We start from the raw sequence: 22,514 nt of genomic DNA, 5'->3' as shown, positions 1-22,514 counted from the left end.
CAAATATTTCACACGATTTTACAATGGCTGTGTCTGCTTTTTTCATCGATTGTTGCGTTATCTAAGATTAAAACCATGGAGATTCTGTTTTTGTTTTAATTTAATCCCTCGTCTGATTGGAGAGAATCCCTGTGGTGTAGACAGGGTAAAGTCACAATTTTTTTTTTGTTTATAACTTCGTTATGGGATTGTGGGCCCTGAGTGTACATGGGTTGTTTCCCTTGCTGGGTACTCACCATGACATAAATACACACACGAATGTAACCATGAATCCAGGGGGCGTCTTGTCTAGCGTCCCCCACCCACACACACCCAAAATTCCACACGTGCAGAGAATGGAATTTTAAAAAAAATGGAATCACCACACCCTTTCTTTTTGTGTTTAATATAACACGTTTTGAAAAAAAAATCTAGAAGGATAATTGTGCATTTCTCTCTTCATCAGCTCTCTCTCTCTCTCTCTCTCTCTCTCTCTCTCTCTCTCTCTCTCTCTCTATCTCTCTCTCTCTCTCTCTCTCTCTCTCTCTCTCTCTCTCTCTCTCTCTCTCTCTCTCTCTCTCTCTCCCTAACACAAATACACAGACAATCACACTAACTCACATACAAGCACACATGTTACCACACATACAAAACCACAAAGACACACAAATGCGCAAGCACAAACACATACACACAAAATCACAAAGACAATTGCACACACACACATATACACACACATACGCGCACAAAACCACGCAGCCTTATCCACAAGCACGGACACACACAAATACACATACACATACTCACTTAATCACACACGCAAACACACACACGGACAATTTATATAAACACACGCGCACACACACACGCAAAGACATCACACACCCACACAAACACAGACAATCACATAAGTACACACACACACACCAAACAATCACACACGCACATTAAACCAATCCCCCCCTCTCCTCCCCCCCCCCCTCTCCTCTCCCCCCCCCCCCCCCCCCCAGCCAACAGGAAAACAAAAGAATCCGACGAGCCACGATGATAAAACGCTGGAGCCGAGAGTTTTAAAATGTAAATAAACTCAACATCCGGGGGTTAACCGGGTCTAGCGGTTTAAAAACCAAATAAATATGTAAATAAAGGCTGGTTGTTGGGTAAAGCTATAAATGGCTGGGGTTCATGTCCCATCCAGCGGGAGTTTAAAATACAATGTCCAAGGGAAAAATCACAAAAAGAATAGTTTGGTGTAAAGATAAGCCTCTTACGCTTTTAACTTAACCCCCCCCCCCTATTTTGGGAGGGGGGGCTAGTAAAGTTTGCAATTTAAACGCTCATCTATTATTTAGGCAATATGTTTTCTAAATTGGAATTAAAACTTCTTATTTTATTTTAATCACATCTGAAAGGCTTTCGTCAAAGGATTATAGGATGTTAGATTCAATGTGAGGGTATGAAAACAACAAAATTATGATCTTATCAACAAGCACACACACACACGATAGTTCTAGAAACACGATAGTTCCTTGGGGAATGGATGGCGGAGTCCTTTTTTTTATTTCAATACACACGCTCTCACCATCTCTCCTGTTTTCTGATGGCACTTTTAGGCTGAGAGTTTGTTGATGACCGTACACCGAACTACTTTATTCCACAATGTAAACATCCGCCACTGCGCATGGCAACACGGATACCACTGGCCACTGCGCATATCAACACCATCGCGCGCCGAGTATTTGTCTCAAAACACCTCGTCCTTTTTCTCTCCCGTCAAACTAAGGGCCCTTCACATCCACGGCAATCAAAATAAGGGCTTGAAGATTTACATTACGCCGTCGTCAATGATAAACAAGAGGACCGGCGCATAGGGGGTGTGGGGGAGGGGGGCGCTTGAGAAGACAGGAGGGCAATCGTTTTATGGCTGTCTCCAAACCTATCGCCCTGGTAATAAATTTTCCACCATTTGACACACGCTTTAGAACAAGGCACAACCCGACAGCGAAGATTACGCCACCATTCATCCGGACGACAGCGGGAGCTAGGGTCATTTGAATTTACTCGTTTGCTTCCCCACCCCAGGGGGGCGCTGCATGCTCTTGCATGCCGCCCTCGGAACGGCGGTTCCAGGCGGTCAGTCAAGAACAGCGGCCCCCGGGGCAGAATCCCCCTGCTGGCACCAGAAGATGCCATAACGTCTGGTAATCGTCTGCTGTCGTTTGAAATATGGCGGGGTCGGCTGTGGGTCGGTGGATGTGGGGTGTCGTGTGTCATCGGCGACGATTAGCGATGTCGCAGTTATGTCCCCTGCATGTATGGAGCCTAGCGATGTCGGAGTTCTGTCCCCTGCATGTATGGAGCCTAGCGATGTCGGAGTTATGTCCCCTGCATGTATGGAGCCTAGCGATGTCGGAGTTATGTCCCCTGCATGTATGGAGCCGCTTGTCTGAATACACAAACACACGACAGGCGGAATATGTAATTTGGGCATTTGGTCTCAGAATGTATGGCAAAGGGGTCGGCACGATGTCAAATATACTGGTAATTTAGATAGGCGTGAGAATATATTACAATGAGAGGGGAATTTGTAAATTTTAGGGGGCCGTCATTATAAGGGTTAACATGTTTTATAGTAAAAGGCAGAGTTTTCTTGTTAAAAACAAATAAAATAAAACAAACGACGGTCTTTAGTAAAAGTTTAATTAGGTTTCAGTGAAATTTTATTTTGTTTTTTTCAAAGTGTCAAACAGTTGAGTATTTTTTCCCCATCTCGTATCTAACAAGAGAGGTAGCCACATGTCAGATAATGTAAACACACACTAAAGATGTCATGTTTCACAGGTAGACCCTGCTCACAGGTAGTCTCTGCTCACAGGTAGTCCCTGCTCACAGGTAGTCCCTGCTCACAGGTAGTCCCTGCGCACAGTTAGTCCCTGCTCACAGGTAGTCCCTGCTCACAGGTAGTCCCTGCTCACAGGTAGTCCCTGCTCACGGGTAGTCCCTGCTCACAGGTAGTCCCTGCTCACAGGTAGTCCCTGCGCACAGTTAGTTCCTGCTCACAGGTAGTCCCTGCTCACAGGTAGTCCCTGCTCACAGGTAGTTCCTGCTCACAGGTAGTCCCTGCTCACTTAACTAACTTAACTAGGCTATCATAACTATAAAGGTACAAGATCCACACTGAATACACGGATAAACGTGTAAAGAACCTATTCAAGCACACAAAAAATGTCCATAATTTTTATTTCAACACTCTAGAAATTTCATTGAGATAAATACAAATGGTAGCTGCAGTGAGATTAATTCAATGAGTAATAAAACAGACAGTGTTAGTTACCTCACAAGTTAAAGACAATTACATATACTATGGTCGTTTCGACCCAAGGTCTTCGTCAGCACACGACAGTATGGTTACAGAAAAGACAAACATTAACACAATTTTGGACAGGGGGGGGGGTATTGGTGTCAAACACTCAACACCGTGTATATTGATTTCGAACACTCAACACCATGTATATTGATGTCGCACACTCAACACTCAACACCATGTATATTGATGTCGAACACTCAACACTCAACACCATGTATATTGATGTCGAACACTCAACACCATGTATATTGATGTCGAACACTCAACACCATGTATATTGATGTCGAACACTCAAAACTCAACACCATGTATATTGATGTCGAACACTCAACACCATGTATATTGATGTCGAACACTCAACACCATGTATATTGATGTCGAACACTCAACACTCAACACCATGTATATTGATGTCGAACACTCAACACCATGTATATTGATGTCGAACACTCAACACCATGTATATTGATGTCGAACACAAAACACCATGTATATTGATGACTAACACCCAACACCATGTACATTGATGTCGATACCCAACACCATGTATATTGATGTCGAACACCCAACACCATGTATATTGATGTCTAACACCCAACACCATGTATATTGATGTCTAACACCCAACACCATGTATATTGATGTCTAACACCCAACACCATGTATATTGATGTCTAACACCCAACACCATGTATATTGATGTCTAACACCCAACACCATGTATATTGATGTCGAACACTCAACACTCAACACCATGTATATTGATGTCGAACACTCAACACCATGTATATTGATGTCGCACACTCAACACCATGTATATTGATGTCGAACACTCAACACCATGTATATTGATGTCTAACACCCAACACCATGTATATTGATGTCGAACACTCAACACCATGTATATTGATGTCTAACACCCAACACCATGTATATTGATGTCGAACACTCAACACCATGTATATTGATGTCTAACACCCAACACCATGTATATTGATGTCGAACACTCAACACCATGTATATTGATGTCTAACACCCAACACCATGTATATTGATGTCGAACACTCAACACCATGTATGTTGATGTCTAACACCCAACACCATGTATATTGATGTCGAACACTCAACACTCAACACCATGTATATTGATGTCGAACACCCAACACCATGTATATTGATGTCGAACACTCAACACTCAACACCATGTATATTGATGTCGAACACCCAACACCATGTATATTGATGTCGATACCCAACACCATGTTTATTGATGTCTAACACCCAACACCATGTATATTGATGTCTAACACTCAACACCATGTATATCGATGTCGAACACTCAACACCATGTATATTGATGTCGAACACTCAACACCATGTATATTGATGTCTAACACCCAACACCATGTATATTGATGTCGAACACTCAACACCATGTATATTGATGTCGAACACTCAACACTCAACACCATGTATATTGATGTCGAACACCCAACACCATGTATATTGATGTCGAACACTCAACACTCAACACCATGTATATTGATGTCGAACACCCAACACCATGTATATTGATGTCGAACACTCAACACCATGTATATTGATGTCGACGAAGCACTTTAGACCTGGTATGACTCAAGCAAGGACGTCCTATGTCCCCTGTCCCCCGTCCCTTGGCCCGACCCACGTAGACCTGGAGCAACCACCAGCCTGGAATCTGCAAGAACTAGGTCACGTCTGGCTGGTGACACCCGACCCCCGGACCTGCCACCATTTGAGACCCCGATCATCTGTCATATAGACGCCATGCAAACATGGGGGGGGGGGGGCACGGGGGGACACGGGGGACACGGGCCTGGGTAATCTCAATACAATTATGTGTCATATCATTTTCCCGCCGGCTCCCGTTCCACTCCCGTCTGCTTCAGGAGTATTTGTTTCCACCCTCCGCCGGTGGAACAATGCCGGCGTTAACCGGCACAACGTCTTGGCTGCAGGAAGTCAACCGGCAAGGCCGGACAACCATCTCAACCCACACAGGGGTTGGCTCCAAGATATGTCAACCGGCATGAAAGGTGTTGGGAAATTTATGATTGCCGGTCGTATCAAGTTTGTGATTAGCGCTCGTCTCAAATTGTACACGCAAAAAAAAAAAGACACACACACAAGGAGCCAGAAAAAAATAAACCTGACGAAGTATTTTAAAACGTTGAAGTTTTAAATGAGATTTGACACTGTAAAGTTTATATGAGATTCGACACTGTAAAGTTTAAACGAGACTTGACATATACTAATCTCCCTTTGAGTCACAAAAGAATTGCTGCAATGAAGAAAAAAAAACAAATCCTTTCAAAACATTTGACCCTCGAAGTCACGTTGGCGGAATAGAATCTGAACTCTAATCTGATAATTATGTTTTTTATGCCTTCAGTCAACACTTATTCCGCTACACAAACATACACCCATTCATACATACACAATTATTATATAATATATATTTTTTTAATTCTCAGATAATACAAGTAACTGTAAATGTATTATTTTAATGTATATTTTATGTTTTATAATAAAACACCATTTTAAAAGAATTTATCCGACAACACCAACATACACACAAGCAGACATACACACATACACACATTATACAATTAATTTTTTTTTTAATTACAGATAATACTCGTTACTGTAAATTCCTTATTGTTAATGTATTTTTGTGTTTTATAATACAACACCAGTTTAAAATATCGTGCACATTTGAACTTTGTGACTTAAAAGTTTTCTTAATTAGTTTGTCTGCGGGACTGGCTCCGTCTTTTGTAAGTGGGACCAGAGCAGACGAGCAGCAAAAGATGATTCTTAAAATTTTAATTGGACAATTAGGGAGGTCAGAAAAATTAGAGTGGTCAGGAAAAATTATCAGAGTCAGAAAATTGTGTAATTGGTCAGGAAAAACGAATGTGGCCAGAAAACATTAAGGTAGTCAGGAAAAATTAATGTGGTCAGGAAAAATTAATGTGGTCAGGAAAAATTAATGTGGTCAGGTAACATTAATGTGGTCAGGAAAAATTAATGTGGTCAGGTAACATTAATTTGTTCAGGAAAAATTAATGTGGTCAGGTAACATTAATTTGGTCAGGAAAAGTTAATGTGGTCAGGTAACATTAATTTGGTCAGGAAAAGTTAATGTGGTCAGGTAACATTAATTTGGTCAGGAAAAGTTAATGTGGTCGGGAAAAATTAATGTGATCAGGAAACATTAGCGTGGTCAGAAAAAAATCAACACTATGCCCAGCTAAACAAGCTAAAACTATACAAGTTTTTTTGTAATTTCCATTCAACTCCACACAAACGCAAACAGTGTCATAGAGCGAATAACTACAGCCAGGTAGCAGCGGTTCAAGTTCATGTGCTGACCAGCACTACATGCTGACCAGCACCTCCATCTTAAATCAGTAACTAGGCTAGACATGAACGATCATCTCTGTCAAAAACTACTCTCGTGTAGTCTCGCGTAGTCTCGTGTTGTCTCGTAAAAAAGCTAGTCTCGTGTAGCATAGTATAGTCTCGCGTCGTTTCGCCGGGGGTCTAATGCGCTGACCGATGAAAGGCCTAATTATTTAACCCCCGACCGTTTTGACCCTAACGGAACGCTATTAGTTAAGTGGAGACATGCACCCACCACGGAGAGCTCTTGACGTATCAAGATGTGGGAGAAACAAATCAAATACAACTGTTTAACATGTATTGTAGCGAGGTCTGTCATCACACGCGTCACACAATATTTTGTCATAACTGTATGCTATTGTATGTTTACCTTCTGGCTTGTCAGAGTTTACGATATTACCTCTAGGGTTAAAAAAAAATTGACACGTTAGTTCAGAGCTAGAGAGCATAGGTATAATGGTCCTAACCGGTCAGCCTTTTTTCTCCGGGGGAGGGGGGGGGGGGGACGACAACTTTCAACTTTCGGGGGGGGGGGGGGGGGAGCGGTCTAAATTTTACGGGGGAGGGGGCGGACATTGGTAAAAGTACATATTTTCTATATAAATTCTAGTTCATTCTTTGGCGTGGGGTTGGGGGGGTAGACATTTTTCGGTGCCTCCGTCCCCCTCCTGCGAAGAGATGCCTGGAAGAAACTCTGCATCCTGTGCGGTACCTGAGAGTGTCACCCTATCCCTCCAAAGAATTTCGCATTTTCAGTTCGGTGTCACCTCTCTAACCTTTATCTTGACAAGGTATTGTTTTGTCTGTAAATTTTACGACTTTTAAAAAAAACGTGTTCACCTGTGCGGATCGCATTGCCCGCCCCGTAAAGCGATTGCTTTGGTACTTAAGTAAATTATCCGAATGTGGATCTATGACATTGTGTAACTTATACGAAACAAAATTTATAATTCACCTCTATGCTAAACTGTGAATACGTCTCAAACAGGACAATGGTACTGCAGTAAAAAGGCCGACATCTAGGACTATACAATAAAAGCTGTAGCAAGTCAAACTAGATGTTAAAGGTGTCGCGACCAACGCAGCACTCGTGCCTAGTGTATAGCTTCAAGTGGATGAAACAACTGACAAGACACGAGCTAATGTAGAGGGGTGTTTGAATTGAGGACTACAGTAATAGATGTTGTAACCGGTGTGTTGAGTTGAAGAAGGTGTGGATGTATGTTTGTGTTAAGGCTGATCTCCAGAACTCATGCAGGGACACCACACAAAAGGTGTGAAGAGGGGTTTTTGTGTGTGGGGGGTTGCTGGGTTTGATAATGTGAACTCACTGGTAAAAAAATGGGATTTTTTTTACGCTGTTAGGGTGTTCTCACGCTGTTGGTGTGTGACGTAATATACTGACGTCACCCAAAGGCGCATTGGTGCGTGACGTTATATACGTCACCAAAGGCACATTGGTGTGATGTTATATACTGACTTTACCCAAATACACATTTTTCTTGTTTTTATTATTTTCTTTATGAGAACGCTAAATTAAAAAAATATATAATCTATTTTAAATGCCTAGAAGTTTGTGTATATTTACATTTTGCGTATATTGTATATTTTCTGCTTTGAAATTTTACATTTTGTGTACCATTCCTGCGTGAAAAAAATTTAACCGTTTAACCCAAAGGTACCCGGAATACCACACATAATACGCTCTCGCCTGCCCCAAATATTTAACATCCGCAAATTCCGCGAAATACATTCCCTTTGTTCTACGCCAGCCAATCAACCATCCGTTTGTTTTAGACCAGCCAATCAGGTTCGTCCATTGCCTCATCAGGCTCCCAACGTAATGAGGATGCCGTGAATATGTACTGGACAGAAGTATTTCACGGTAAACTCGGGGCCACTCCGTTTTGAAAGAAATTCACACAATTTCTCCTTCGGTAGATGAGTTAAACACGTCAAGGAATGAGTGGACGTGCTAGTCGGTGCAGCTGTAAATTGGTGTGTATTCCATACTGTCGAAACGGAAGGTGCTGACATCCCGAAATACCTTACTGTTAAAGTCTAATTATAAATATATTTTTTAAGTATTTTGTTTTTAAATATTTGAAACATTGGAATTTAATAATCGGAAAGTATTCTATTATTTAAAATTTTTAAAACATTTACTATCATTTCTGATTTACATTTAGTGATAAGTGGCATTTGGACATTTCTGCATTTCGTGATGATCCAGGGAATTCTCCTCAGTGATGTTACAGCAAAAGTAATATTGTAATGTCGATTGTAAACACGACAGGTGAAGGTACTATGTATATATGAAAACATGGCTGGTGTATGTGGGAAAAGAAAAAAAAAATAGGCATACACGGTATATGTATCGTTTATGTAACATTTTACATTCATTTAGTAGGCTGTTAAAAAACACTATTTAACACAATTTGTGAGTCGCTGGTTGTATTTGCTGCTATGTAATGAAAGCAGCTGGTCATATGTTTTGTGTATTTACCCTGTGAACCGATGGTTATGTTAACTTATATTGATTGTAATTAAGTGGGCGGAGATTTGGAAAAAAAAACAACTGGTGCCTGATTGATTTTAAAATAAATTATATTATTAGTTTTTGTTTACATTTTTTGACATTCCAATGTAACATGTGTACAGTATCAAGTAATGTCTCCCTCAGAACTTGTAATACAGTATCAAGTATTGCCAGTCAATGTCTCTCTAGGAACTTGACATACAGTATCAAGTGTAAGTGATGCCCATCTAAATGTATATAAATACAGAAGAACAAAAGTTATCAGTTAATAGTGACAGGAGGCAAACTCCAACGAAATGATGTTTGAAAATCAGAGGTTTTAAATATTTGAAAGGGATCGGCGTGGTCGAGTCGGTAAAAAAGCTAATGGTTGATAAATTCGAAAAAAGTCTCGAGTTCAAACCCTCTGGCAGATAAGGCTCGATCCCTTCCAACACTAAACATTAAGAACGAAGAAGAAGAAGAAATATTTGAAACAAAAAGAAATGTCGAATCTGTGAAGCTTCCATGCCATTTAAGCTGCGCGATTGCGATTGAACTACCGCACAATCATGAGTAGTATATTAGGTCCCTTTTGGGTCGTATGGGTGAGGGGGATGCGGATGCGGATGCGGAACAAAGGCTATATAGGAAAATACTCACCCAGCCTGGGACAACGACATATAGCAAAATACTCACCCACCTGGGTAAGTGGGTGAGCAGCCTGGGACAACGAGATATAGTAAAATACTCCCTGGGGGAGGTGGAGGTACACCGACATATAGTAAAATACTCACCCACCTGGGTGAGGGTGGGTGAGCAGGTGGCGCAGCCTGGGACAATGAGATATAGTAAAATACTCACCCACCTGGGTGAAGGTGGGTGAGGGTGGGTGAGCAGCCTGGGACAATGAGATATAGTAAAATACTCACCCACCCTAGAGTGGGGGATGCGGATGCGGAGTAGGTCAGTAGGTCACCTTTTGGTGACCTTGTGACGTAATCATTGACCTAGTTACGTAATTTTAATGAGTTTTTAATGAGTTTGAATTTAATTTTTAAATTTTAATTAATTTTTGACCTAGTTACGTAATTTTAATGCGTTTTTTAATGAGATTTAATGAGTTTTTAAAGTTTTAATTAATTTTTGCCCTAGTTACGTAATTTTAATGTGTTTTTTTATTAGTTTTAATGAATTTTTAAAATTTTAATTAATTTTTTATTAACGAGTTACGTAATTTGATTATTTGTTTACTTTTTTAATTGTTTAATTTGTTTGATTTAGATTGTTTAATTACTTTGTTTATATTGTGTAATTTTTATTAACGAGTTACGTAATTTGATTATTTGTTTACTTTTTAATTATTTTTATTTTGTTTATTTTTAATTTAATTTTATTTTTAATAAGTTTAATTAATTTGATTTTTATTTATTTTGTATCTAGTTACGTAATTTTAATTTTATTTTATAATTCGTTTGAATTTTTATTGACTAGTTATGTAATTTAATTACTTTGATTGTTTAATTAGTTTGTTTACTTGTTGTTTAATTTAATTACTTTGTTTATATTGTGTAATTTTTATTAACGAGTTACGTAATTTGCTTATTTGTTTGAAATTCATTTTAATTAATTTGATTTTAATTACTTTGTTTAATTTATTTATTTGATATATTTCTTTTCTTTGTTGTTTAATTTGTTGGTTTGTTTATTTGGTTGTATGTATGTTTTAAATTCTCCCCTACAACGACCGTGTACAAAAAACAGGTTAAATTCTCCCCTACAACGAACGTTACAAACATAGAACATTCATTAAAGATAACGATTAACAACACCTGTTACTCGCTAATGGCACCCGGCACGTATCGATTCACCAGCGATCCTTTGTTCTTATCAAGCACCGTACAAGGGCCAAGTTCATATCGATCGCACCCACGGGCCATCACACCTAATTAATTTGGTCACGCATCGTGGGTTTATGTGTTGTTCACTAAAGCGAACACAGCAGGGGGTATGATAATTAATTGAAAGAGCTAAGTGTCTCTCCGCGAAGCCAGCGTTAAGTGTGGGAACATCTGTTACCACGTTAATTGATTTTACCGATCGCTTTGTTAGCTCCGCGAAGTACGTAGGTCATTATGCAACAGCTGTTGTGCGACAGCTGGTGGTGTAATTAGGTTGAGCAACCGTATAAATGACCGCGAAAATTGTGTTCTAAACACTTCGACTTCGGACTTCAAATCAAGCGTCACAGCGACTTATCCTGGATGAGACCTCTGTTGACTCCTGAGACTAAACCCACGCCAGCTTTACCAAGCATCACATCTACCTAACCCTACACGGACCACATCTTTTGTGCGTGTTTATTCTATTAAAGGTAAGGTTAATATTACTTTTGTTTTATGGGCGCTAACCCTATTAAAATCAAATCTTATTAAATAAGTACGCACATGTATTTAATTTTGTATCGTACACCGAGGTAAGGTTAATAGTACGTATTGTTTTAAGGGAACTAACCCCCATTCAAATACCTTTTAATTAATTACTTTACTTTTGAATCGTACACCGAGGTAAGGTGAATAGTACGTTTATTTTAAGGGAACTAACCCCATTAAAATACCCTTTAAATAATTATGTATCTAAATAAGTAGTCAATTGAATTTTCTTTTTAGTGTACAACAGACCCAACAAGGCAACCAGTGAGCTACCTACCCATCCCTGAGGCATCCACTGAACCAAACGTTCCAACTACAAACAACTACACCACTCTGGATCTCCACATACAGTTAACTACACGTTCAGCTTAGACGTTCAAAACCATAGGTACGTTTCATTTTTTAATTTTGTTTTAAGTATGTTTTTTTTTTTATTTTATGATTTTTATTTTATGTATTTATTTTTATTCCATAGCCAGCGACCTACCCAAGCATCCACACACTAGACACTTCATCAATAATGGAAGTCGCCCAACCTAACAGCCACCCAGCCATGACTCGCTTCACATGTGAGATCTGCGACAGAGTGTTCAGCCGTAATCAACATTTCATACGACATCAAGAGACGGCACATGGTCGAGGAAGACATTCGTGTTCAACTTGCGGGAAAGTATTTACACGCCGAGAAAATTTAACAACCCACTATAAGACAGCACACAACAACCAAACTATACCAAGCGACACCCCATCAGCAACCAACAGACAAACTCCACAACCACTATACGTGACCGACAGACAAACCATGCAACCCCTAGCAGCGACCAACAGTCAAACCATCCAACCCACATTAGTGACCGACACACATACTGTCCAACTCTCAACAGCGAGCCAAACAGCTCGTACCGCGACCAACACTAGCCCCTTAAAACGACAAAGGACGTATGACGACATATCAAACAACAAACGCGTAAAGACTAACATCGACAGTAACCTTAATTCACACACCACTATTTTTCCTGTAGACGACCTTAGGGGAGATGCAGTAGACTTACACACGACCACAGACAAAGCTTCACCCACATGCTTTCTTACAGACATTCCTGACTTTATTAAACATAATCACTCCATTAACATGTTACAAAAGGATTCGAATTTAAAACCCTACACAGACAATTTTTCCTTTTTTAGATGTTTAGCCAGACATTTAGGAGCACCCTTAAAAGATCTTAGAATTCCAACATTAAATCTCGCGAAACAGTGGCAAGCGCACCAAGGTCTCGGGACCTTGGATAATTTTAGCGGGGTTAGGTTGGTCGAAATCCCCCTCTTAGAGTCCTGTTTTAGTGTAAATATTGAGATTTTTGAATTTAACGAAAACCAGATCCTTTCTCCGAAACTTAGAAGTAATGATAGGTTTAGGGAGACTGTGTATCTTTTATTTTTTCAAAATCAGTTTATGTACATTAATAATATAGGTGGGGCGGGTCACTCTTTCGCGTGTTCTGTGTGTAACAAATTATGGCCCACCGTTAAACAATTGAACAGACACGTGAAAGGGTGTAATGGGGGGAAACCCGTTGATAGGTATAAGGGAGGGGTTTATCACACACAGCAAACAATCTGGGAGTTTTTAGCGTCCTATGGGGTAGTTGTAAATAGTAATTTTGTTTATCCCTTCCGAGCAACTTACGATTTCGAATGCTATTTCGACCATACCGAGTTACCCACGTTAGGTAGAGTTACAAAAAGCGTTGCCAAACACGTGCCTTTGTCTTGCTCTGTCGCCTCAAACGTAGATGGGTTCGTCGAACCCATCTGTTTTATTTCGACTGGTGACCCTCAAGAATTAGTGACTAGAGTTATTGACAGACTCCACATAATCGCCGAGGCAGCTTATGGAATTTTGAAAAAACAGTTCGAGCCTGTTTTTAAGCAAATCAGGAAGTTATTTCCACCTAAAGCTAGGGGTAGTGATAATAAGTCGAACGACAAAGGGTTTGATAGGTTTCTTAGCGGTAGATTAGACGAGTATTTGCGACAAATGCCGGTTATAGGGTTTAATTCAGGAAAATATGATATAAATCTCGTTAAGCCGTATTTTATTCAGTACTTTTTAGCTTATTCAAACACAGAAGAGGGGTTAGAGGAGGGACCTAGAGCTAGTTGTAACGATGATGAAGACGACGTAGAAGATAAACAAACACCGTTTAAATATGTAGTTAAAAGAAATAATAATTTTATGTGTATATCAACAAATAAATTAAAGTTCTTAGATATAGTTAATTATCTAGCACCAGGGTTTAGCTATAGTAAATACCTCGCCGCATATAATGTTAAAGAGACCAAGGGATTTTTTCCGTACGAATATGTCAAAAATTTAGCCGTCTTAGATGAAACAGGTTTACCTCCGCATTCGGCCTTTTTTTCATCATTAAAAAATTGTAACATTTCAGCCGAGGAGTACGCGACGTGTAGGCAAATTTGGGTAGAGAAGGGGATGCAAACGTTTAAAGATTATCTTATTTGGTATAACAATATCGATGTAAAACCGTTTATCGAAGCGCTCGAGCAGCAAACGAATTTTTACAGAAATTTAGGGGTTGATATTTTTAAAGACGCGATTTCTGTCCCGGGGGTAACCTTAAAATACTTATTCAAAACACTACCCAAAAACGTTTCTTTTTCTTTGTGTTCCGAGCGCGAATCAGAGTTACATAAAACAATCCGAAATAATATCGTAGGGGGCCCCTCCATTATTTTTCATAGACATCACGAAAAGGGTGAAACGTTCATTAGGGGGAATAGTAAAAAGGTGGTACAGGCAATTAAGGGGTACGATGCGAACGCGCTTTATTTATGGTCTTTAATGCAAAAAATGCCGACGGGATTTCCGATTATTAGAAATAGTGAGGAGGGGTTTAGACCGCGTAAAACGAATCATTACGGGGAACAGGCTTTTCAGTGGTTATCGTGGGTTTCAAAAACAAAGGGGGTAACTTTAAAAACCGCGTTTAACGGGGGCGAATTTAGCTTAGGATCTCGCCATATAAGAGTAGACGGGTGGGACGCGAACACTCGAACCGTTTATCAGTTCCATGGCTGCCTCTTTCATGGACACCCTGACTGCCCTTTAACTAAAGACAGAACAGTAAACCCCATTAGTAAAAGACCCTTGACTGAGTTATTTAAAAAGACAAACGAAATTACGAAGTACCTTACCGAGACTGTTGACGTTAAAGTCGTAGAAATGTGGGAATGTGAGTGGGGGAACCAGAAAAAAATGAACCCAACTATTAAAGACTATTTAAACTCTATTGACAAATCACAAAAGACACCGACACCGACCTATGGTAAGAAATGGCCCCTGACTGAAAAACAGATCATCGATTCTGTTTTAGACGACTCGTGTTTTGGACTGATAGAATGCGACATTAAAGTACCGGATAGTTTAAGAGAACATTTTAGTGAGATGACACCTATTTTTAAAAATACGGACGTTACGCGGGATGACATCGGACCGTTTATGAGACAATACGCGATCGATAACAACTTATTAACTAGCGGTAGACGGACTTTAATCGGTAGCTTTACAGGGGAGAAAATTTTATTAGCGACCCCCCTTTTAAAGTGGTATTTAAATCATGGGTTGGTAGTCAGTAAAATTTATCAAGTCGTTGAATATAATCCAGTTGCATGTTTTAAGACATTTGGGGATACAGTTTCAGACGCGCGAAGAAAGGGGGACATAGACGACAAATACGCGATAACTAGTGAAACAATGAAATTGTTAGGAAACGCGGCATACGGTAAAACTTTGACGGATAAAACACGACATGCGGACATGACCTACTGTAGTGATAGGGATATAGGGGATTGTATTAATAATCCACGATTTAAAAAAATGACAAAACTTACCGACGCTGTTTACGAAGTAGAAACGTTAAAAAAGAAGATAGTTTGGGATCTCCCTCTTCAGATAGGCTTTTTCGTTTATCAGTACGCAAAACTTAGAATGTTAGAATTTTATTATGACTTTATAGACAAATATATAGATAGAACCGACTTTCAGCTATGTGAGATGGACACGGACAGTTTATACGTAGCCTTAAGTACCGATGACTTGTTAAAAGCCGTTAGACCGGGACTAGAACACGAGTTTTTTGACATTTACGATAAATGGTTCCCCTCAGAAGTATGTGACTCACATAGACCACAATTTATAAGCGGCAAAGGCACGGTAGATAGTCATTGTCTGGGGTGTAGGGCTAGGAAAATTTATGAAAAAAGAACACCGGGGTTGTTTAAGCTAGAATATGAAGGGGATGGGATGGTATCTTTATGTAGTAAGACGTACCACTGTTTTGGCGAGTATAATAAAACATCAACCAAAGGATTATCTAAAAATCACAACACACTAGGCAAAGAATCTTTCATGCAGGTCCTCACAACAAAGGAACCAAGTGGTGGGACAAACACAGGGTTCAGAGCATACAACACGGGGATATACACTTACACCCAACACAGAAACTCACTTTCTTACTTTTACATTAAAAGACAAGTAGACGCAGACAATGTCACAACATCTCCCCTAGACATATAAGAACCTTTAGTTTACCAACCATGACTTTAACGAGACTTTAATGTAAATATGTAAATAAGACAGAACCATGACGGTATGCTGATGGGGTTGTTTTTATTCAATAAAAAACTTATGATATAAACGGTCTTTTTTTTTTTTTTTTTTTTTTTTTTTTTTTTTTTTTTTTTTTTTTTAATTTTTGATGTGAGTTATTGTTTTGTTACTTGTCCCTGAAAGTTATGTAACTCGGTATCCTGTATAAGATGTATGACTGGAATCAAAATCAACCATTTAAAATACTGGATCCGAGTTGGAAACAGCTCTTTACGGCATTGATCGGTAACCCACCCAGGTGTGGTAAAACAGTATTCAGGGAATACTATATACACCGCAGTATAAGAAACATATACCATGTCCGGTGAATGTTTTTGTCTTCAGTGCTGTGGATGGGATTCCAGTGAGAGCACGGGAATGTCGGATCAAACGGAAACGGGTCTTGATATTGGACCCGAGGAAGTGAGATTGTATCCTGTACAGATGATCAGTACCTTTCATGAGACTAATCAAGGGGAGATGAATCTAGGTTATGAGAGAGTGTTTGTACAGCGACCTATAGGTGGAACCTTTATTGAACCCCTTGATGAGACACCACCACCACCCAACCCAGCTTCTGACAGGGACAGTGACATCAGGTTCCATGATGAGGAGGAAAGGTTGCAAACATTTTCGGGGTGTTGGTCCGACGTCTACCCGGTCGACCCTATCAGTTTGGCTAAAAATGGTTTTATCTTCATTGGACCTGGTGACCTTGTCAAGTGTATTTTCTGTTTGAATACGTTGAGGGGTTGGGAAACGGGTGGTGTGGTAGAAGAAGAACATCGACGCTATTATCCAGACTGTCCTTTTGTACGGGCTGCACATTCACACACACACACACACACACAATCAGGAGTTGTTTTAAGTAAATAAAATTTTTATATACATTTAAATGCTCTTTTGTGATTAATTGTAATAGCTGATTAAAAGGTGTGACAACTTTCCCATCCAACTTTGAAATCCTACGCAGTCAAAACATCGGTGTCAGTTATACACCGCAAACCAAACTTTTTTCACTCAAACCAAAAAGCTCTCACATACACACACACACACACACACACCATCACAAAACGAACTGGTAAAGACAAAAACAATATTACATCGGGAAAACTTCACCGACCCTAGTATAAATTCTATCCGCAACAACTCCAAGACATGAATGGACAGAGTTTGAAACATGCGTCGGTGAAAACTTCACCGATCTTAGTATGAACTCGACTGCCAACAATTCCTAAACATGCATGTAACAACTTTGAAACCTACCTAGGTGAAAACTTCACCGACCCTAGTATACATTCTACCCACAACAATTCCAAGAACATGTATGTACCAACATGCCTCGGTGTTAACAAAACTCCCTCGACTCTAGTGTAAACTCTACCCCTAACAATTCCTAAACATACATGGTCTAGCTTCGAACCCTGCCTCGGTGAAAACTTCACCGACCCTAGTATAGACTCTACACCAACCCCTTCCAAAACATCGTGTACCAACATCACTCGGTGAAAACTTCACCGAGCCTAGTATGAACACGGCCCACCCAAATTCCTAAAACATGCCTGTATCAACTTTGTAACCTGCCTCGGTGAAAGCTTCACCGACCCTAGTTTGAAACCTACCAACTCCAAAGCATGCCTGTAACAACTTTGAACCAAGCCATGGTGAAACCAAAACCATACCACCCTAGTATAAACTCTACACCTAGCAATTCTTAAACATGTATGGTTCGAGTTCAAAACCAACCTCGGTGAAAACTTCACCGACCCTCGTATAAACTCTACACCTAGTAATTCTTAAACATGCATGTTCCGAGTTCAAAACCAACCTCGGTGAAAACTTCACCGACCCTCGTATAAACTCTACACCAACCAACAACAAAACATTGCCTCGGTGAAAACCAAAAACCTATGATACTGTCCGTATAACTGTTAGTGAAAAGCACGGGATCCAACCGGGGGGAAAAAACCGATTAACGTGGTAACAGATGTTCCCACACTTAACGCTGGCTTCGCGGAGAGACACTTAGCTCTTTCAATTAATTATCATACCCCCTGCTGTGTTCGCTTTAGTGAACAACACATAAACCCACGAGGCGTGACCAAATTAATTAGGTGTGATGGCCCGTGGGTGCGATCGATATGAACTTGGCCCTTGTACGGTGCTTGATAAGAACAAAGGATCGCTGGTGAATCGATACGTGCCGGGTGCCATTAGCGAGTAACAGGTGTTGTTAATCGTTATCTTTAATGAATGTTCTATGTTTGTAACGTTCGTTGTAGGGGAGAATTTAACCTGTTTTTTGTACACGGTCGTTGTAGGGGAGAATTTAAAACATACATACAACCAAATAAACAAACCAACAAATTAAACAACAAAGAAAAGAAATATATCAAATAAATAAATTAAACAAAGTAATTAAAATCAAATTAATTAAAATGAATTTCAAACAAATAAGCAAATTACGTAACTCGTTAATAAAAATTACACAATATAAACAAAGTAATTAAATTAAACAACAAGTAAACAAACTAATTAAACAATCAAAGTAATTAAATTACATAACTAGTCAATAAAAATTCAAACGAATTATAAAATAAAATTAAAATTACGTAACTAGATACAAAATAAATAAAAATCAAATTAATTAAACTTATTAAAAATAAAATTAAATTAAAAATAAACAAAATAAAAATAATTAAAAAGTAAACAAATAATCAAATTACGTAACTCGTTAATAAAAATTACACAATATAAACAAAGTAATTAAACAATCTAAATCAAACAAATTAAACAATTAAAAAAGTAAACAAATAATCAAATTACGTAACTCGTTAATAAAAAATTAATTAAAATTTTAAAAATTCATTAAAACTAATAAAAAAAACACATTAAAATTACGTAACTAGGGCAAAAATTAATTAAAACTTTAAAAACTCATTAAATCTCATTAAAAAACGCATTAAAATTACGTAACTAGGTCAAAAATTAATTAAAATTTAAAAATTAAATTCAAACTCATTAAAAACTCATTAAAATTACGTAACTAGGTCAATGATTACGTCACAAGGTCACCAAAAGGTGACCTACTGACCTACTCCGCATCCGCATCCCCCACTCTAGGGTGGGTGAGTATTTTACTATATCTCATTGTCCCAGGCTGCTCACCCACCCTCACCCACCTTCACCCAGGTGGGTGAGTATTTTATTATATCTCATTGTCCCAGGCTGCGCCACCTGCTCACCCACCCTCACCCAGATGGGTGAGTATTTTGCTATATGTCGGTGTACCTCCACCTCCCCCAGGGAGTATTTTACTATATCTCGTTGTCCCAGGCTGCTCACCCACTTACCCAGGTGGGTGAGTATTTTGCTATATGTCGTTGTCCCAGGCTGGGTGAGTATTTTCCTATATAGCCTTTGTTCCGCATCCGCATCCGCATCCGCATCCCCCTCACCCATACGACCCAAAAGGGACCTAATATACTACTATCATGTTGTAAAATTCACATACCCTTGTATAAGATTGTAACTTACTTTAAGAACACTCCGCACAAAAAATACACGTTACACACTAGCTTTTTCCTCTTAGAAGAAACATTGCTGATGTCTGGTGTGATTTTACCAACAAGCTAAAGAAAATTTTGTTGCTGAAGTTGTTTAAAATAGAATTAAAACTCAAACCTTAGATAACGTTTATATGTAAAACATTAAGACAGCGATAACGTGTCTCAATAGACAGCATGTTATAAAAGGTGTTCACAGATAAACACAGGTTTACATGTGTAATCCATTTGTTTACAGAATAAAATTTTGTTTCGTTTTTTTTTATAAACACCAGAAGCATATCAGTATGGTTGGGGATTGTGCACATAACACATATATTATCAAGTGGGCGAGGTAGTGGTATATTATTTTGTTGTAAGCCTAATGTTGTATATTTTGATATAACGTAGGGTTGGTATAAAAAGACTGTTTTAGCACTGTTTTGTTTTATTTTCTAGTCTATAGTCCCCAAACTTTGCAGAACAGTTTAGAATTATTCGATTAATAAGTGGACACGAATGGACTTTCGATTTCCCTTTTACTTTCTTGTATACATATCATAAGTCTTTTATGGTAATTTCTGAATATATTTAACAAGAATTTTCTGTACAATCTATTTTTCTAATGTTTATTTAATATAAAAAGCCCATATTTTTATAATTACAAATAACTCAGTTTAAAAACGTTTGTATAATATGATGGGTTGACCGTTTAGATTGTAATTTTGTGGTATAGGTGAGACGGGTCTTTAGGTAAAAGTGGTGGGGATCGGGCAAGTTTTGTTGTTAACTCGGTAAACTTGTAGATAGAACAAGTTTGCTCGTTAACAAATGAATGCATATTTTGTGGATAAACAGGTAGAGGTAACATACAATTTTGAACTGAAATAACTGCTGTTTGTAAGCAAACACTAAAAAGCGTTTGTCACCTTGTACAAACAATCTTTGTGTGTACCTAGGGGTAAATAAAATTAATGTTTGTAAAGAAATAGATTGGACATTAATGTGGGCCCTATACAGAAACAGCAGCTTTTATTTCTAGAGGTAAAATATAGGTAATATAAATTATGTTTCTAAATAGGTCATATGTAGTAGGAAGTGTCTGTTGAAAAGCTTAAATTATATATAATAGAAAGTGTATGTTTATAAGCATGTGATATATGTAAGAGAAAGTGTATGTTTATCAATAGCTAATATATAAAGTAGAAAGTATATTTTTATATACCTGTATTATATGTGGTAGAAAGTATAAGTTTTTGAGCAAATTATAATATATGAAGTAAAAGTAAAAACTACTTATATATGAAGTAGACAGTACAAAAACATATTATATTTGAAGTAAAAGTAGGTCTATATTGTTATAAACAAATTATATATGTAGTAGACAGTAGAAAGTATATTTAAGAAACCAGGTGATATACGATGTAGAACGACAGGTCATGTATAAATTATACGTTTTTAAATTGATGTAAACATGTTTCTAAAATTAGTTCAAAATCAAGTAGGCCTATAGAATGTATATTTGTTTAAATGTGTATGAACTTTAAAGTGCATATTTATTGAACGGTACGTTAAAATAAGAAAATATGTTTAATATTATACAGTAATTTATACAAAAATATATTTCTTAAGATTATTAAAATAAAGTTTAAATTTATATGAAAATTGACAGAAGTTTAACACACAGGTATAAGGAGAGTTTGGTCAAAGAATGTTTTAGTAATTAATTACAAGCGGAAGGGGAAGGTGTATTCTTCCTATTCTCACCTGACTAAAAAACTCTAACTTGATGTGGAAAAAATGACTTCTTCTTGGACGTTTGCTTATCATTTTTTTTTTTAGTTGTGTGAGATATAATACAATTATTATAATTTCATGAGCTGTTAATGAAGTATATATAAAAATTAATTATAATTACCTGTGAGAATAAAGTTAAAATCCCGATGAGGAATAAAGAAATATATGTCCAGGTTGAATGTTCTTGTGAATAGTCGCAGTTTCTTATTTAGGTCGATTGAAACAATTTTTAAAATCAAGAATAGTTATTCACTAATTAACAAAAATTAACAATTTTCATTAACTACACATTTAATAAGCAATATCACAGGACGTCAATTTACTATGCTAGCCTTCACTATGTATAGACTCCAGATTCTACCACTGTGTTTGTTCACTCAAAATAAAAACAACAATATCGTTCACGCTGAAGTCTACGAGAGAAAACGAAATCCCATCCACGTTTTCGAGTCGAGGCACCTGGCTCTGTGTGGCAGACGACTCACCATTTCATCTCGTCAACCTCGATCCACGAACCATCAACGTAACGCCGCCTGCAAACCCGAACAGAAATACGTTTGTTAGTTTCCTTCTGATAAATTGGTATTGACGTTTCATAAGCCCCTTCGTCCGTCACACACACAGGTAAGGACAGCGTGTCGTGACGACAAGCGGCGACGCGGGCTGTCACCGACGAAAGGGGAGTGAACTGAGAATGGAGTAAAAGGGGCAGGGGGAGATGGGAGGTAACTCGTGTAGCTGACTGGAGCAACGATTGATT

At 38.5% G+C, this 22,514-nt stretch overlaps 1 protein-coding gene across 1 annotated transcript in view; it reads right to left on the bottom strand.

Annotated features, from left to right (window-relative positions):
- LOC131943221 (four-jointed box protein 1) overlaps positions 1-22,248 on the bottom strand; it is a 64,824-nt gene extending 42,576 nt beyond the window's left edge. The window contains exon 1 of the mRNA XM_059303232.1: positions 21,876-22,248. The gene's annotated coding sequence lies outside the window, so the exon portion shown is untranslated. The remainder of the gene's footprint in view (positions 1-21,875) is intronic.
- Between the last annotated feature and the right edge of the window lie 266 nt (positions 22,249-22,514).

This window comes from Physella acuta, unplaced genomic scaffold, assembly GCF_028476545.2.
Source record: "Physella acuta isolate Inbredline_101_S28 unplaced genomic scaffold, ASM2847654v3 ptg000447l, whole genome shotgun sequence".
NCBI lineage: Eukaryota > Metazoa > Mollusca > Gastropoda > Physidae > Physella > Physella acuta.
This window is presented reverse-complemented; position numbering and strand designations above follow the sequence as displayed.